General features: G+C 38.1%; 1 long non-coding RNA gene across 2 annotated transcripts; it reads right to left on the bottom strand.

Moving 5' to 3' along the window:
• Positions 1 to 951: 951 nt before the first annotated feature.
• Positions 952 to 4,714, bottom strand: LOC136828616 (uncharacterized). 2 transcript variants are annotated; one of them, XR_010850147.1, is made up of 2 exons: positions 4,644 to 4,714; positions 952 to 3,206 (listed from the first exon to the last, which is right to left on the bottom strand). It is a non-coding gene; the product is annotated as an uncharacterized lncRNA (long non-coding RNA). The 2 variants fall into 2 exon arrangements; XR_010850148.1 differs by having other exon boundaries at positions 4,427 to 4,711.
• Between the last annotated feature and the right edge of the window lie 12,541 nt (positions 4,715 to 17,255).

Here is a 17,255-nt window from a genome sequence, read left to right as displayed (position 1 = left end):
ACAGAGATCTTTCACATTCACGATTGATCTCTGATCCCCTTTCACTGCCGAGAGTAACCAGATTCGCTGAACAACAGCAGAAATATGCAGTAAATGCACCTAGCTGCCCAACTTCTCTGTTCCAGAGGTCCTTTATCCCTCACACAAAAGAAGGTCAAGAATTTTAATAATTTGCTTAATTTTTTTTCTATTTATTTATTAATTGGCTCATTTTTTTTTTTTACTTTTTGATAAGTGAAATCTTCTTTCTGTATTCCCATGACATACAGAAGCTTGAATATCAAGTCATTGGTCCTTGCGGACTTGTTCTATATGAACAGGTTTTTCTTCTGAATAATAATAATAATAATAATAATAATAATAATAATAATAATAATAATAATAATAATAATAATAATAATAATAATTGAGCTGGAAAGACCAGTGGGTTGCTCGCTTCCCTCCTAAGACCGCTGAATTCCAGAGAAAGAAAACGAACAAAAGCAAACCCCAACCTCCAAAAGAAGGATAGACTTGCCTTTTGAAGTAGGAAAGGCTGTGAGGTAGAAGCAAAAAGAGAGTTTCACAGAAACTAAACAGTCACCAAGTTCTGCAGTTCAAGGTTATCGATTTCCACATTTCAAACCTGGGAAAAGATAGACCAACGCATGCCACTAGATTTCAAATATAACCTCTCTGTATCAAAACATTTATTTATGATTCAGTAAACAAAAAAATGGCCATTATCATCAAATAATAATAATAATAATAATAATAATAATAATAATAATAATAATAATAATAATAATAATAATAATAATAATAATAATAATAATAATAAAAAGATGGCTGTATTATGCGAATTTATCTTATTCAGTATCTTTTCTATTTTCCTTATAATTTGCTTTTCAGGCTCAGCGATGTTGGTCAGCAATAGGCCAATATTCATATTGGAAAAAGGATAGTGTGGGGAATGCGGGGAGTCTTTTATTGAAATACTCAATCAGAAATCCATGGAACCGTTCTTCGTCTGGATTCAGGTTCTACTTCAGGTTGTGGGACCGACAACATGTTTCGACCATTTCGTTGGTCATCCTCTGGACGTGGTTGAGAAAGATCTGGAGAAACAAGGTTGTTTAAGCCAGCCTTGTGCTGGCACGGGCTCCTGCAGGAGAAACAAGGCGCCTGGGTCGGTATTTATAGGGAGTTGTTCTTGTTCGGTGCTGAATTATGATTGGCTGCTCGGGCCAGGTTCCTGCACAATGTTGAGGGTTAGTTTCTCCTTCCCAATGTGCAATGCTTCCAAGAGGCGCAAGAGGCGGTGGTCCGTAGTTCGGTCAATTATTTCCATATTCGTGATTATATCTTTTCTTGCAATTCTCTGGTTATGGGCGGTCCTGGCATGGTTAAAGATGGTTCCCTCTTGTGCGTGGCAGGATATCCTCTTGGAGAAACGCATGGTGGTCATACCGATGTAATAACCGAGGCATCCTAGGACAGGGCATAAGTACCGGTATACCACGTTGGTTTTTTTCAAGGGATCCTGCTGAGGGGGCGCTGGATTGTTACGCATCACCAGGCTGCTCGTCTTTTTGCTCTTGTAATAAATGACCAGATGAATATTCTTATTGGGGTCAACGGGGAAGACATATCCTCGATGATGTTCTTGAGGGCACGTTCATCTTTATATTTATGATGAAATTGTCCTTTATAGAAGAACTCTATGCGTTCAGGGGCATCGGGACGAGGTTCAAGCCGGCACCATTTATCGACTTTCGCCTTGATAGGCTCTTCTATATTCCGGTTTGGTTGGACATTGTCGACGAGTGTCTGGGCTACACGTTCCATTTCTCCGTGTATCATTCCAGGAGGAGCAGTGCGAGAGGGCCCTCCTGACGTAGGCGCTGATGGTGGAGCGCTTTTACCTCTCGGGGCACTCGCTCGCCCTGTTCATGCACACGCCCAGGTTCGTCCGCTTCGTGTAGACCTTCGTAGAGAAAGAGGCCTCTCTCTGTTCCACAAGGACGTCAAGGAAGGGGAGGTAGCGGTTTTGGCTGTGTTCGATGGTGAAACTGTGGCAGCTATGGCTGCGAATTGGCGCTGACGCAGGTATCGTCGGTGTAGCGCACGTACACCCTTGGCTGGTCTATGTCTTCGAATACCCTTTGCTCCACAGTGCCCATATAGAAATTGGCGAAGAGGACTCCAAGGGGAGAACCCATCGCCACCCCGTCGATCTGTGTGTACATATGGCCACGATGGTTGGAGAAAGGGGCCTTTTTTGTGCATATTTCCAGGAGGACGCGAAGGTCATGCTCAGGTGTGTCCAGGGATGGGTTGGTGAGGTCCCAATACACACGGTCCAGTAATAATAATAATTACCTAAAGTCTTCCTCTTCAATTGAACGTGTAGAGATGTTAACATTTGATAAAAAAAACTTTGTAATTTAATACATAAATAACATATATTTATTAGGAGGCTCCATGTTCTCTGTTTTTAAGTCCAACCGGGTTGAAATAAAAGGCTTTTTTAACGCCGATAGTCTTTAAAAGCGAATGATGGTCCTTCGGTAAATTTCTATTTACTCTTTTCGTGAGTGCATCAATATTCTCGTCCTTCGCTCTTTCCATGAACACCTTGCACAAAGTATAAAAGAAGTCGTCTTCTGGTTTAGGACATAGGAAATTCCAAACTAAAGTGCATGTCACGTCGTCTATATCCTTAGACCTACATGTTTCGTTATCCAAGTAATCGTCTTCTGTGTCGTGACAGTGGAAAATGAACAACTTTGGCTTCCCCTTCATTGCTTTGCACTTTCCGTTGCTGAACATCCTATAGATTTTCTTGTATTTCAAAATTTGTCCATTCGAAGTGTAAAACCCCTCTTCTCCACCACAGCCAAGTATTATGCAGACCATAGACTGGTGTTCCTCTCTGATGTCGAAATCGCGGAATTTTTCCAGCGAGGCCAAAGTCGTGTCGATCGTCTCATCGTTGATGTTGCTGCAAGTGACGTATCCCATTTTTGTAAACAGTTCACGAGTCTTGTGGACGCATTTTCTAGGAACCGTTTGGTCTCTTGGTCTATTATCAGCGATGAACAGAGCCCCACGTGGTACCGAAGAATTTTCAAATGCCCCGGGAGGGCCCATAATCTGGGTTGCGTGTTTGACTTCAATTTCAAAGCTCCAGCGGTCGTTTAACGCCATGTTTTATGGCTGAGTACCTGTGAGTAGGAAAAATAATAAGATATTATATATATATATAAATAATATATATATATATATATATATATATATATATATATATATATATATATGCATATATATTTATATATATACTGTACATACATACATATACGTATACACTGTATATATATACACTTTCAAGTCTCATTATATGTAAATTTTATATTTTGACTAGTAGAGAATGAGCATAAAAAATGAGTAAGTTTAATCTATTAATGAAACCACATCCTTGAAAAAGTCCTCATAAACTTGCCAGAGATAAAAGAGTGAATAGAAAGGGGTAGAAAAAAAGCTTTCTGTGAGACATGATAAAACAATGGATAAAAAATGGGAAAGTATGTTCTTCAATATCAGTCTTGAAATCTTTCTTAACATACAAGTGGAAAAGTATAATGTAAATGGAAAAGATCATGATGAAAAATGACAGTATAAAACACAGTATCTTGGCTAGAAGTATTTCAGTTCTCCCAAATGGATGGCATATTTTCCATTAAATAATTTAATCTGTGAATCACACCGTTAAAGCTTATTCATATTATCCTCAGCAAAGGAGCAAAGTAAATTCTGATATAAGGAATATTGAGAAAAAGGCATTTATGAGTGATGATTCCAAAAAACATGCACATTTGTGTGTGTGTATATATATATATATATATATATATATATATATATATATATATATATATATATATATATATATATATATATATATATATATATATATATATATATATATTATACTACATGAACAAATTGAAAATAGTACATCAGTCATTTAATGCTTTTACTAAACAATTGATTAATACTATGACAAAAACTGGAGCGTACTTGAGCTCACTTCAACCTAGATACTTCATGTCATGTGGAAGGGCCTGGCAGAGAGGAAATGTCGCCGGATGCTGATGACACAAAAAAAAAAAAAAAAAAAAAAGATAGAACGTGAATCCGATAGAAATCTTCGTTAAAAAAGAATCTGAAACTTATGATACTTGCATCATTGTTTCTCTAAACTATGATTTGAACAGCGACACAGGAGCTGTCTCAAATGATAAGAAAAAACCAAGAGAAAAAGCGATTATTAACTCAAATTTAAGTAATTTGTTATTTGTGAACAATGATATAGAAACATTATAAGAGTGCGAAAAAATGTACACGGGTGTCATAAACATATCCCGTCGAAAATTAGCACTAAACTTACCCCGATAGCTGTTAAAGGTAGTACCTGTGTCTTTTCATTTCAATGGGGGAACGAATAAGTGTAAACAGATTGTAGCGCGAACCGTACTATTTTGTTTTAAAAGACAAGCGGCTCGTGTTGTACTGTAATTAAATTTCAGACTCAACAAACACCACAACAAAGTCCCCTGTTAAATGTAATATAGTCACACACGCACACACGTATACAAGTTGCTCACCAAATTAAGCCGGGAAGGTACAAAATTTGGAAAGAAGGTCGTATTCAGCTGAGTGACCAACCGAGACTGGCGTTCTCCTGCAGCTCTGCTGAACAGTATATCTACGAATTACGACAGATAAACGTCACTGCGGCCCCCCCATCACCCCTCCCTCTCTCTCTCTCTCTTTTCCTTTTGCGTAAGGACTCCAAGAACGTTACTGACAATAAATGCAGGAGCTTAACAAAACATTACGTATTATCTTTGAACATGTTATCTTTTGTGTAAGTAGAGTTGTAACCGAAACAATATTAAATTTTCCTTTCAAATAGTTCCATATGAAGTAGGTTTTAATTTCATTGTGAATAGCATGTTAATATAGCAAAAACTTACTATATACATCCATTAAACTGATATAAAATCTAAGACAAAATACATTCAAGGCAAAATCATCAATGCCCAAAATAACTCAGCGTTAGAATTATATGTGAGAATTGATGAAGTGTGTGAAAACGCCTAATCCTTTTCTGCTAACGTGTTGTGATGGTACAAGCTATAATAATTCCAAGAACGAAAACGTTACAAGTAATTTGGATCAGTCTCGTATGGCCTTCGTTATGATAAAAATCATGGAGTGATTTAGTAGTCTCTTTCCCAATCTTGCTGTCAAGTATTTTAAAACTGCTTGCAGTGAGCTAAAGAGCCGTCTTGAAGATCGTTTTACGCCTCTCCCGGTCTCGACGTAACAGAAGTCGATTTGACCTCTTGTATTAGAACATTTCTATTAGCCTTTATGCTGCGAGTTACCCACATTCTGACAAGACCTTGTGAAACTAGAAAGCGTATGATAGAAGTTGCTATAAACGAAATTCTTGCAGCATTTACATCAATTATAGGGATTTTTTTTTATTCTAGTAGTTAGGAAATTAGTATCCATGAAAACCTTTGTGCCACAACGTTCGAGGCTATACCTGGCCAATACATCATATTAGCAACTTGATTGCCAATGTTCTTCGCTGGAATACGTTTTCTATTGTTTTCAACAGGTAGAAAGCTACACTAATTTTATTCTTTGTTGCTCCAGTCGTCCAAGAAATTCTAAACACCCTTTTGATCTTAGAATTGCCAAAATAATAGTTGTAAGGGATAGTGGAATTTTGATTTTTTTTTTTTTGCCATTGTGCTTTCTATTTCATTGCCTTCATCTATCATGACTTACTTCAGGGATAAAAGGAGAGCCTTAATAATTTATCAAAAGGATAAGAGGAGAACCTTAATCATTTATCGATACATTTGTCGTAACTGTAACACGGGTCTTCAACGAATGAACATGATTGCATAACCTCTTTCTTTATATTCCGAAGGATTGGAAAGAATTTGCCTCGGCTATTTTTCTGGCTTTGGGAGGTATTTGCCGAGTATATCCAAATTCTCCACTGAGTTAGGTATAAGGTCATTCTTTTGCCTATTACTGTCATTCACTGTGATATACACGATATAACTAACGCAAGGCCTATGCCATTCACTTGGCTGATCATATATGCATTGTCACACTCAAATATTGGTAGGTCTGTACATCATCAACATGACTAAAATCAGTAATCTGGACAAAATAGAAATTGTCAAATTTTTCAGCTTCATTAGTTGTAAACATATTTTGTGGGAATCTTCCAGTCTACGATCAAAGCTAATCTTTATTATAAATATCATACCTTCAGCATTACTGAATTTTTTTTATGAATTCCGTATGATTCTCGGCCATCCTAAGTATGAGTTGACTCCGCAGAGTATTGTCTCACTCATGGGAGCTCTCACATTTGCCCTCCGAACGATATGAAATTAAGGCATCCATTCCTTATTGCCTTGTCTTCAGGTGCACTCGTTATTCACATTCACATCTCTCTACACGTCAGTCGTCAGGATTAGGATTACGCGAACGGTAAATTGAAATTGTGATTTATTTTGATAAATCCTCGAGATAATGACGCACGTCAACAGTTACTATTCCCTGTAGGAGGTTAGTGCCGTCCGTGCACCTCATGCTGTGCGCTGTAGGCATTACTTAAGGGTCTTTGCAGCGAGCCTTCGGCCCCTAGTTGCGACAATCCCTTTTGTCCCTTTTACTTTACCTCCTTTCATATCCCCTTTCTTCCATCTTACTTTCCACCTTCTCTTAACAATTGATTCAGGTTTTCCTCCTGTTACGCCTTTCAAACCTTCTCACTGTCGATTTCCGTTTCACCGCTGAATGACCTCATAGGTCCCAGTGTTTGGCCTTTGGCCTAAATTCTATATTCAATTCAACGGTTACTATTGTTAATCCTTAAGAGGACTCTTTCAAGTTTCGTATTCTTCTGTGCCACATATATTTCTATGCCAGCGCCTGTATTCAAAGATGCCAGTGAATAACAACTGTGACACCTATAAAAGAGCATCATGTTTAATGAAGATTGGTTTTCTGGCCATGAAACCGAAAGCGAAACAAACCGAGGTTGCGTGACGCCGTCGACTTTAAAAAGTTGCCTCTGAATGAGAGCTACTGGATTTTGTTGGTAAGGAAGCACATTAGTGATTTTAGGAGGCACACTTACCTGTCGTGCTACCAGTGACGTGGGTCACGCTGTAGGCTATGGTGTGGTAACTCAAGGTCTTGGATATCACATTGGATCTGATAGGATGTCATTACCTATGCTGGAAATTTTGTCTCCGAGGAATTATCTGTTGGCACTGATCGAACTTCAACTAAGGAAATAAATTTAGAGTTAATAAATTTATTCTTTAGATTCTGTTAGATATCATTTTTTTAAGTAAAGAGCGATAAACATTCATGGACAATATACTTCATCTCTCACACTCTATGTTTATTTTTTTCGTGATCTAATCAGTAAAGTTTCTTTTTCATCATCATATTCTCGCCCTCTCTCTTCTAAACTAACACCGGCAAATATATAATCATTTTGAAATTTAAACAAGAATATTTCTTATAATGTTAAAATAGATAAACGTAACTGGTTAATGCAACCGTGGTAAACAGTAAAAAATGTACTTTTCTAAAATAAATCAATTTTCACTCGGAAATTGTTCTTTCATTCATAAAGATTTCAAGCGTTTACTCTTTACCGACCAAGGAGAGTAAGCTTTAAAATAATATGTAATATAACAATAAGAACTTAGCAGCTGAATAAACGAATAACTAAATAAAAGAAATATGAATAAGGTTAACCTACTGTTTATACCATAAGGATACGATCACCTTCCATGTGTACATAGGGACTAATCTCAAAACTTTGAATGCCATTTTCTTTTTTAGCTTTCAAAAAAAAAACCGATTACTTTTTAATAGAGCGAGAAATGCAAGTCTTTGCGAAATTCTTTTGCCCGGGGCAAGCAATTAAACCCACTTCATTGTCATTCCATAGCAAAAACGAGCAACATTTGCTTGGGAAGAAAATTAGAAACTTTAAAATGGAAACACAAACGAGGACTCATAAGCGGTTTTCATGAGATTCATTTTGGACGGTAATTGCCCGTCATTTAGACGACGCCCGCCTTTATTCACTCGAGGCTCAGCCTCATTTCCACATGGGATCAGGGCTGTTGCCCAAGGAAACAATGGGGCTGGGCAACAGCGAAAGCCCGAAAGGAGAAAGTGAGAGAAAAGGAAATATTATGGTTCTTGGAGAAATGTGTCATCATTCGGTTTTTTCATGCACATGAAAACGAAGTATTTATTTAACACTGTTAAATGTTCTGCAGGAAATTAAAGTCACCCACGACATTATAATATTTTTCATGCATATGTGAAACTATAAACTGGAATTGCAATGGAACGTCTTTAAAGACAGTATGTCCAAACATAACAAATTTTTGGGGTAAATGGTTCTCCTCAATTATACCGTAGACTACCTTGGTATATTGGGTGAATCTTGTGGCTATTCTTAAAACCTATGCAGGGAGTTCAAAAATGATACAAGGAAATACATTACTATCTTAGAAATAGAACAATGTGAAGTAACTAGAGATGGAAAGGGCACTGTGCCAAGGAGGCATGAGTGCCAGGATGAGCTCGTGGCTCTTGCAACTACTTGGCTCTCTTCCGCCCCTTCTTCTTCTTCTTCAGGTTCCTCCAAGGCCTATCTATGTCAGTCCTGGAGGTAATGAGGGCATCGACTCTGGGGGAAAGGCCAGAGGGGTTAACGGGCGTGAAGTCAGGGGTAACCTTAGAGGCTATGGGAAGGCTCCGTACTCCAGCTGCTGTGACAACCGGAGCAAGAGCGGTCTCAACCTCTGCGACAGGGGAGGCTAATTCCTGGTCTCCCAGAGAAGGTGTAGCAGTTCGATCCACCAGAGGTTCATCCTCTTGAGACGCATTTGGTGAGGAAGAAGTATCGGGCGTAGGAGGCTCACATGTTGCTAGAATTAATGCGGTGAAGGTTCCTGGATCTCCCGTAGAACGATCCATCTCATGATCTGGATCTGGTACCATGGTAGGGCCAGGCACCGGGTCCAATTGTGGTTGGTGGCTCAATGCCCAAAACAGATGGAGCGTGGCACTGCTCCTAGCTTGCAAGTGGCACTGGCAGAGATTTATGGGCAGGCATGCCTGACAAGGGATCTGGAGGTGCAATACCTTGAGGATGGCTTGAGTTGGGCTGAGACAGAGAGTCCTGTCCCAGCTGGAGGCCAGAGCCTCTTGGAGATCCTTGATTTGGGGCATCTGCTGGGCGTTGCTTATTGAGGCAGCCTCCCAATTAGTGGAGTGGCCCGTTACCTTGCATGCTCTACAGTGGTACTGCTTCCCTTTAGTGTCCTTTCGTGCAGAGGGAGGACTTCGCTTGGAATTGTGCTGAGTGTGCCCCTTCCGTTGATCACTTAGATGGGAGGAAGGTATTTTTTTCTTTTGGTGGCACGCCAGTTAAAGTGGCTGTGCTTGAGTTTGGTGATCTTATAGTCGATGTCTCCATTGAGGAGGTAGCATGGCTATGGAGTGGCATTGGGGAAGGGCTTCCCCAGAGAAGGTCCCGACCCAACAGAAATTCCACTCTGGGCCTGATTCCACTCACTACACCAAGGCGGTGAGGTAGCATGTCCCAAGGTGTTGTGACCTGGAGCTTGACTGTGGGAACAGTTTTGGTGTGGCCCTCTACCCATTTCATCTCCCGCTGAGTTTGTTCATCAACAGTGGCACTTGGGGCCTATCAATCAGGCTAACATCGGCTGCAGTGCCTACTGTAACCAGCAGGGCCACAGGCAGGCTAGAGCCATCAAGGGGTGCCACCGAGATGAACTTGGTATCCAGCCTCTCGGGGTGAGGTATCTTCTGCGGCCCAGCTGCGGCAAAGGAGATGCTTATTGAGTTGATGAACTTGGTGGCTAGGACATGATTTGGGCAGGCCAGATGTCCAGCCAGCACTATAGTGGCCAGCATCACCACAGGATTGACAAGGGCCATTTGTGGGGGGTTGGTTATCTGCAGTGACCGTTGGTGGAAAGGATTGAGTGGAAGTGGATGGAGAGGAGTTCTGGTTATTAGTAGGAGGCAGCTTATTGGTAGTGCCCAACTTGTAGTGGCAATCAGATTCAGTGTGGCCAACCTTCTTACAGTGGGTGCTTGGAGGCTTGCTAGGTAGTCCGTTCTTTGGGCGAGTCAAATCTGAGGGGTACCCGGGTGGCACTATGTGCTGTTGAGATGTGCTGTAGGGCTGGTTGTAGATTTCCCAGGAATCAGCCATACGGCAGGCATCCATAAGTGTTGTGGGCTGTTTGTCACTGAGATACACAGCAAGGGGTCCAGGGACACATTGGAAAAGGTCCTCCAGCATGGTCAGATTGAACAGGTCCTCTAATGTGGTGCACAACAGGGAATCGAACCACCATGTACCAGACTGGGTCTTGTCGCAGGCCAATTCTGTCCAGGGCCAGCCGACTTCCTTGGCAAGACCTCAAAACCACTGTCTCCATTTCTCCAGGGTTATTCCGTAGGCTTTTCTTAGGGCCCTACAAAGTTCTGCCATGTTGTCCATTTGACTCTTATCCAGTGAGCAGAGGGCTGCCTTAGCTATACCTTCCATGTGCTTGGCAAGCACTAAGGCCCTCTCTGTTTCGGTGGTGTTGTAGTTTTCAAAGAGAGTCTATTTCTTTCAACCATGCCTCTGGCTCTTCCTCAGTCCACTTGGGGACTAGGGAATTAGTGCTTGATATGGGAGCATCTCATGCAGCAGGTGTGGAGTTGGAGGCTTATTGGGTAGCCATAGCTTCAGCACTTTCCTTTCTTACTTTCTACAAATCGAGCTCCTTCTCCTTGAGAGCTAGCTCGCTTGCCTTGTGAGTTCACTCGCTTTCCTTGAGGGCTAGTTCATGCTGTCTTTTCTTATCTTCCCTTGCCTCTTCCAGCTGCCTCTGATCTTTGGTATACTTCCTCTGTTCTTCTCTTTCTTTCCTCTGTTCCACTCTTTCTTCCCTTTCTTGCTTGGCTAAGTCATCCAGCTGTTCTTTCACCCACTTGGTGAGATCTTGTCCCATGAGACCTGCCTCCTTCCCCAGATCCATGAAAGTTCTGTAATGTTCTGTTGCCATGGTTCTTGTAGGTTAGGATATGTCAGATCGTCTGCCTTGGATGATTGCAATGACTTATGAATTAGGGAAGTGTCCCTCAGATTTGGTTGGCACTCCGGTGGTGTGGCACCTTTTAAATAAATTGGCACTGTGGCTGAGTGTGCCATGCAAAGGTCACACTTATGGCACTCTGGATCTCGAGGTACAGGTGTGGCTTAGTCACACTGGACTGTTTTGTCCTTGGTGGCATTAGGAATCAACACTCTTTTGGAGTACAACTAATTGTACTAAAGGGAAATGCACTCTGCCCAAGCAGAGCATAACGTGGCACCTTTTAAATAAGTTGGGACTGTGGCTGAGTGTGCCATGTAAAAGTCACACTTATGGCACTCTGGATCTCGAGGTACAGGTGTGGCTTAGTCACACAGGACTTTTTTGTCTTAGGTGGCATTAGGAATCAACACTCTTTTGGAGTGCAAGTAATTGTACTAAGGGGAAATGCACTCTGCCTAAGCAGAGCATAACTAATCAGTAGGAGAAAAAGGAAAGGTAAAAGGAAACAGATAGGTAAGTGCTTCAGTGGGTTATGACAGTGCCTCAGGTTAGTGGCACTGTGGAAAAGAAGAATTAAATTTTGGTTGCTTTGGCACTCGTGGGTAACTAGTTCCTATTACTAGCTGCTCCTTCCTTTCATGTGGAGGGAGGAAGGCCTTTATGCTTAAGTCTTGATAAATAGACCCCACTCGTGGTGGACAGTTATCAGTAACTGTGGTTAATTCTTGACTTATCCTCAACCACCTATGGGACAGAGGTGTGTTTTTTTTCTATGTTGGTCTGTTCCTTCTATGAAGACGGTGCACGTACACTCTCTGCTACATAAACACTTAAGGAAGTGAAGGGAAGAGAAAGAAAAAGAAATGAAGCAAGTACTAACACACAGGTGCGCATACAAAGTTTGCACTGAGTGAGAAATGACAGAAAAGGAAGGAAAATTTAAATGAATACTAGCAGGTTTTCTTATCTTGAATACCTCATTAATTTGGCTATGTTAGGTAATGGGTTATCTGCCAATATTAGCGTGCCCTATTACCCCATGCTCTTATTAATTCTTGGTAATATTCTTTAATTTGTGTACTTACACATATTATTAAATTATCTTGAATTTCTTTTGTTTTCTTTTATTTCAATTTCCTGCAAAGATGTATATTTGTATAGGAATTTCTTGTATATTTCCCAGCTTTTTATATTTCCTGACTAATTGGCTAACTTTTCTTCTTTAAACACGTTGCATAAAATTATATGTGCCTAGTTTCCCTGGAATTTCACTTGAAAGACCGGGATTTGGTCCGACAATAGGTCAGAAATTATACACACACACACACACACACACACACACACACACACACACACACACACATATATATATATATATATATATATATATATATATATATATATATATATATATATATATATATATATATATATATATATATATATATATATATATATATACTCACACACACACATATATATATACACACATACACACACACACACACACACACACACATATATATATATATATATATATATATATATATATATATATATATATATATATATATATATATATTGTATATATAATAATTTGCAGAGAACATTATTTCATAATTGCTCATTTTTATCAGTCAAGTGCAAGGTATTCTTAGGTTTGTGAACTGCACCAAAAGTAAGTCTTAAATTTTGAGAAAGTTGTCGAACAAGGATCAGTTGCGTAATTTCTGCTCTACTGCTGAATGCAGCCCATCAGTAATTTTTGCTCATTACGAGTGAGCAAAAATAAAATTCAGTCACTCATGTTTCAAGGCCTTAGCATTCCGTCGAACCTTGTTTTGCTTAAAATTTATGCACAATTATCGGATTTTCATTTTCATTCAAACGCATCCCGACAAATACTTTTCCAATGGAATAAAAGCATTTTTTTTTATTTTTAGCTGTGTGATGCCTAGTTCGCCGGCTATTGATTGTTATTAAGCAGAATGATGATAAAACGGAGAAAAAGAATTGCAGAGCTCATTTTTTACAGGCCAGTCAACCGGAACGTGATAACGTCAGTCTCTAATAGACGATCTCTCTCTCTCTCTCTCTCTCTCTCTCTCTCTCTCTCTCTCTCTCTCTCTCTCTCTCGATCGTTAGAGAATTGTCCAGTGCTCTGGTCATCTCATTATTTATGCACTCTCTTGGTATGATTCTAAATCTGCTAAGAATATTTTACTGCAAGCTTCTTTTTCTAATGAAATCATCCCTAATTAGGATTAGTGAATTTTGCAAAATTTTAAGAGGCAATGTTGTGTCAGATGACATTAATCTAGAATACTGGATTATCCATTGCATCCATTCTGTAAATCAAGAACTCTCAAAGCTAATAAACTGATATGAAAGACGTATGCAGTCCATGCTTTACGAATTAGATGACAAACGATGCGACAAACATTTTTCTTACTTCCGTAACCTCCTATAATAAATTTTTAATTAATGAAGATCGCCACAAAATCACGTTTGGAATGGAAATACATTTATTTTTCACTCGACAGCCAAGGGTCCCGTTCCCGATTTGAGGTAGAACTTATTTGAATGACATAGATAGGTATTAAGCAATTAGAAATAATGACAAAAGCGCTCTCTTTTTTAGGAATTGATAGTTTTTGGTTACATTGCGCTTAAGAACTTTACTTCCGATGAGAGAGAATTATAAGAATATCATTGCAATTTTTCATACTGTAATGAATGTATTGAAATAGAAAGAATGCTGCTAAGAAACACAGTAGAATTCCGCTGGACCTGTTACCTGTTGTCAAACAACACCAAGTTCGAAAGGTTGCATGACAATGTCTTGCCATAGAAGGCGGAGAAATAGGCACGTTGGAGCAACTACCATATATTGGTGCAGCTTTCTTCAGAACGGAAACATTAGAACCGGTGTATCTAACTCAATTGGAGGACATCAGCAATTAAGATGCTAAATTTGATACCATGCCACTATAAAACAACGAAAAGTCTGGCATACAGATTTTCATGACTGCTCATTTTGTAACCACCGTGGGAAAATTCCTTTTTTTATTAAAAGCTATGGAGCAGGCATTTCATTTATAGCCAATTTCATCACGATCCTTTTAGTGACACAGGGCTTTGGCATAATGTGAGTGACTTTTTGCAAAACTCAAGTAATAAGGCGATTCCAATACATGGGATAGTTTAGGACATGAAAGAAAAAACACAGTAATTCTGTTATTTCATAACAAGACTGAGGTGGATATAAGAAATCTACGTACCTGCTCTGTAGCTTGTTGCTTCATACTAGTTGACCATGGCCATATGTTGATGAAATGATAAATCACAGTGTGTTTATTTTAACGTAACAAAACTAATATAAAACTGACCCGAATTATTTGGAAAGATGTTTTTGTGCTGGGCATCTTTGCATATTACCTTATGACACGTTATTTAAAAAAAAAAAAAAAAAACAGATGTTGTCCCACACATCAACATTTCTTACATAAAGTTTGTTTCCAAATTGCACGGTAATTTTAACTGTTGCGGTATCTATTTAGTGTATTGTTCATTTTATCACGAAGTTACTTTAGCTTTGCCTAAAATATCAATATAATCGTGAGCATAAGGAGTTTTTGCCTACATATACACATAATATTCAGAAGTAAAATATATTCCATTAGGTACTGCTAGAATATTATATAATAAAAGGTAGAGAAAAAAAAAAAAAACCCGTCATTTACTAAACCTCATAAGGCAAAACTTCATGTGATCTCAAACGACTATCCCGTGAGTTTCAGGAATTGTAGAGAATATAAATTCATGTATAGTTACGTACTTTGAGGAAAGGAAGTTGGTTACTGAACTCTTGCGCAAAAGGAAAAAGAGAGTGAGAGATCGACGGAAATAGCGGCACGGGGAATGGAGTAATGTATAATTCGTCGGAATTCATAGATGTTGATTAGCCGGAATCCGCACTAAATGCACCATGGACCTCGCTGGTGGCTCAACTAAAACAGGATTTCCTGTCCAGTTATGTATGTACGCATTTCAATTCGGTAAGCATCATGTATATACATATACAGATGCACAAGAACACACACACACACACACACACACACACACATATATATATATATATATATATATATATATATATATATATATATATATATATATATATATATACAGTATGTATATATATATATATATATATATATATATATATATATATATATATATATATATATATATATATATATATATATATATATATATATATATATATATATATACTGTATATACATATCAAATATTACCGAAGGTGAAAAATAATTTTTCATCTGTGTAATGTGTGATAATTGAATCACGTAAAAAAGAAAGTTATAATAATATATATATATATATATATATATATATATATATATATATATATATATATATATATATATACATACATATATATATATATATATATATATATATATATATATATATATATATATATATATATATATATACATACATACACACACATATATATATGTATATATATAATTATAATGTATATAACTATTTCTATATAATATATATATATATATATATATATATATATATATATATATATATATATATATATATATATATATATATATACGTGTGTGCCTGTATATGTATATGCAAGATGCTTACCTAATTATTATTATTATTATTATTATTATTATTATTATATATTTATATATATATATACACATTTATAAATATATATCTATATATATATATTCATATATATATATATATATATATATATATATATATATATATATATATATATATATATATATATATATGTATATATATGCTACAAGTATTCACTTCTTGGCTTCCCTTCATGCTCAAACTCAGGAAATAACACCCAGATCAGCGAGTGGCCTTAAGATGCTTCCCTGTTAATTAAATTTTGCCTATTGAATGAGTCAGGGTCTGCACTTTCCCTCACTAAGTCTCTGTGAAGCGTTTAACTTAAGTGGTTTTCCCAAGACACTCGTTCTTTGGTTGGTCCTTCTTCTTCCCACACAGGATCTATGTTCCCATGCTGAAACATGAAAATGCCCGAAGCACAAATTAACAGAAATTGCCCTCCTCAGCCAGGACACCTGATTTGCTTGGGGCTATGCAAGCCAGTGAGAAATCTAGGTCTAGTAGGAGCTAACACCAGTGTCAGGACAGAGACACAACCAGTAGAGTGACCCAGTAGCAAGCCACTGAGCATAACCTTCGGGCTCTCACTTAATCCTTTGTCAGGCTGATCACCTTAGCATCTTTGTGTTACCTGAAGTGCCATGTGTAGAAGATCCCACTCTTCTGAGAGCTATTTTATTCTACAACCAAGAAGCTACGCTAAAGGAATAGAGGTAATGTGCAGTAGAGTGTTCGGTCAATTATCTATTACTTTTATCTCATTGTGTTTTCCTTTTCCCTTTGCATTGAGCTAGACCCTGAAATTTGTCGGTAATTTAACTGAAAACATCCTGACATTACTCCTCGAGCCTTCAGCATTCCATGTAACAATTAGACTGTGCTTTGGTTCACCCAGTGATTGTTTCTTCTCCATGCATTACAGAACAGGTGCGTGAAAGCTGTAGAACATCTGTATCCTTCTGTGCCCCCATCATCCATCAATCAAGCCTTCTTGCTAATTTGATCTATGTGATTTATTCTTCAGATTTCTGTAAATACATGTAATTATTTCAGACCCGGAATTTCTTTCCTGAGACCTTACCTTATTGAATTCTCACCTAGATAACTTTTTTTATTACAACATACTGGTTCCCAGTCAGAAGCATCCCCAATAAGGTAAGAATTGCAATTGCACCAATACTTATAAGAATGGCGAACATGAACCAGGATATTTTGCAAAATTCCATTGCAAGATTCCAGTGATTAGCATACCGAATAATTCCTAGATTGGACTTGTGAACTGAGACGAACCAGTTAATGTAAATTTCCATTTACATTTATGGT

The sequence above is a fragment of the Macrobrachium rosenbergii genome, chromosome 43 (assembly GCF_040412425.1).
Source record: "Macrobrachium rosenbergii isolate ZJJX-2024 chromosome 43, ASM4041242v1, whole genome shotgun sequence".
Classification (NCBI taxonomy): domain Eukaryota; kingdom Metazoa; phylum Arthropoda; class Malacostraca; order Decapoda; family Palaemonidae; genus Macrobrachium; species Macrobrachium rosenbergii.
The sequence above is the reverse complement of the archived record's forward strand: the minus strand, read 5'-3'. Positions and strand labels throughout refer to the sequence as shown.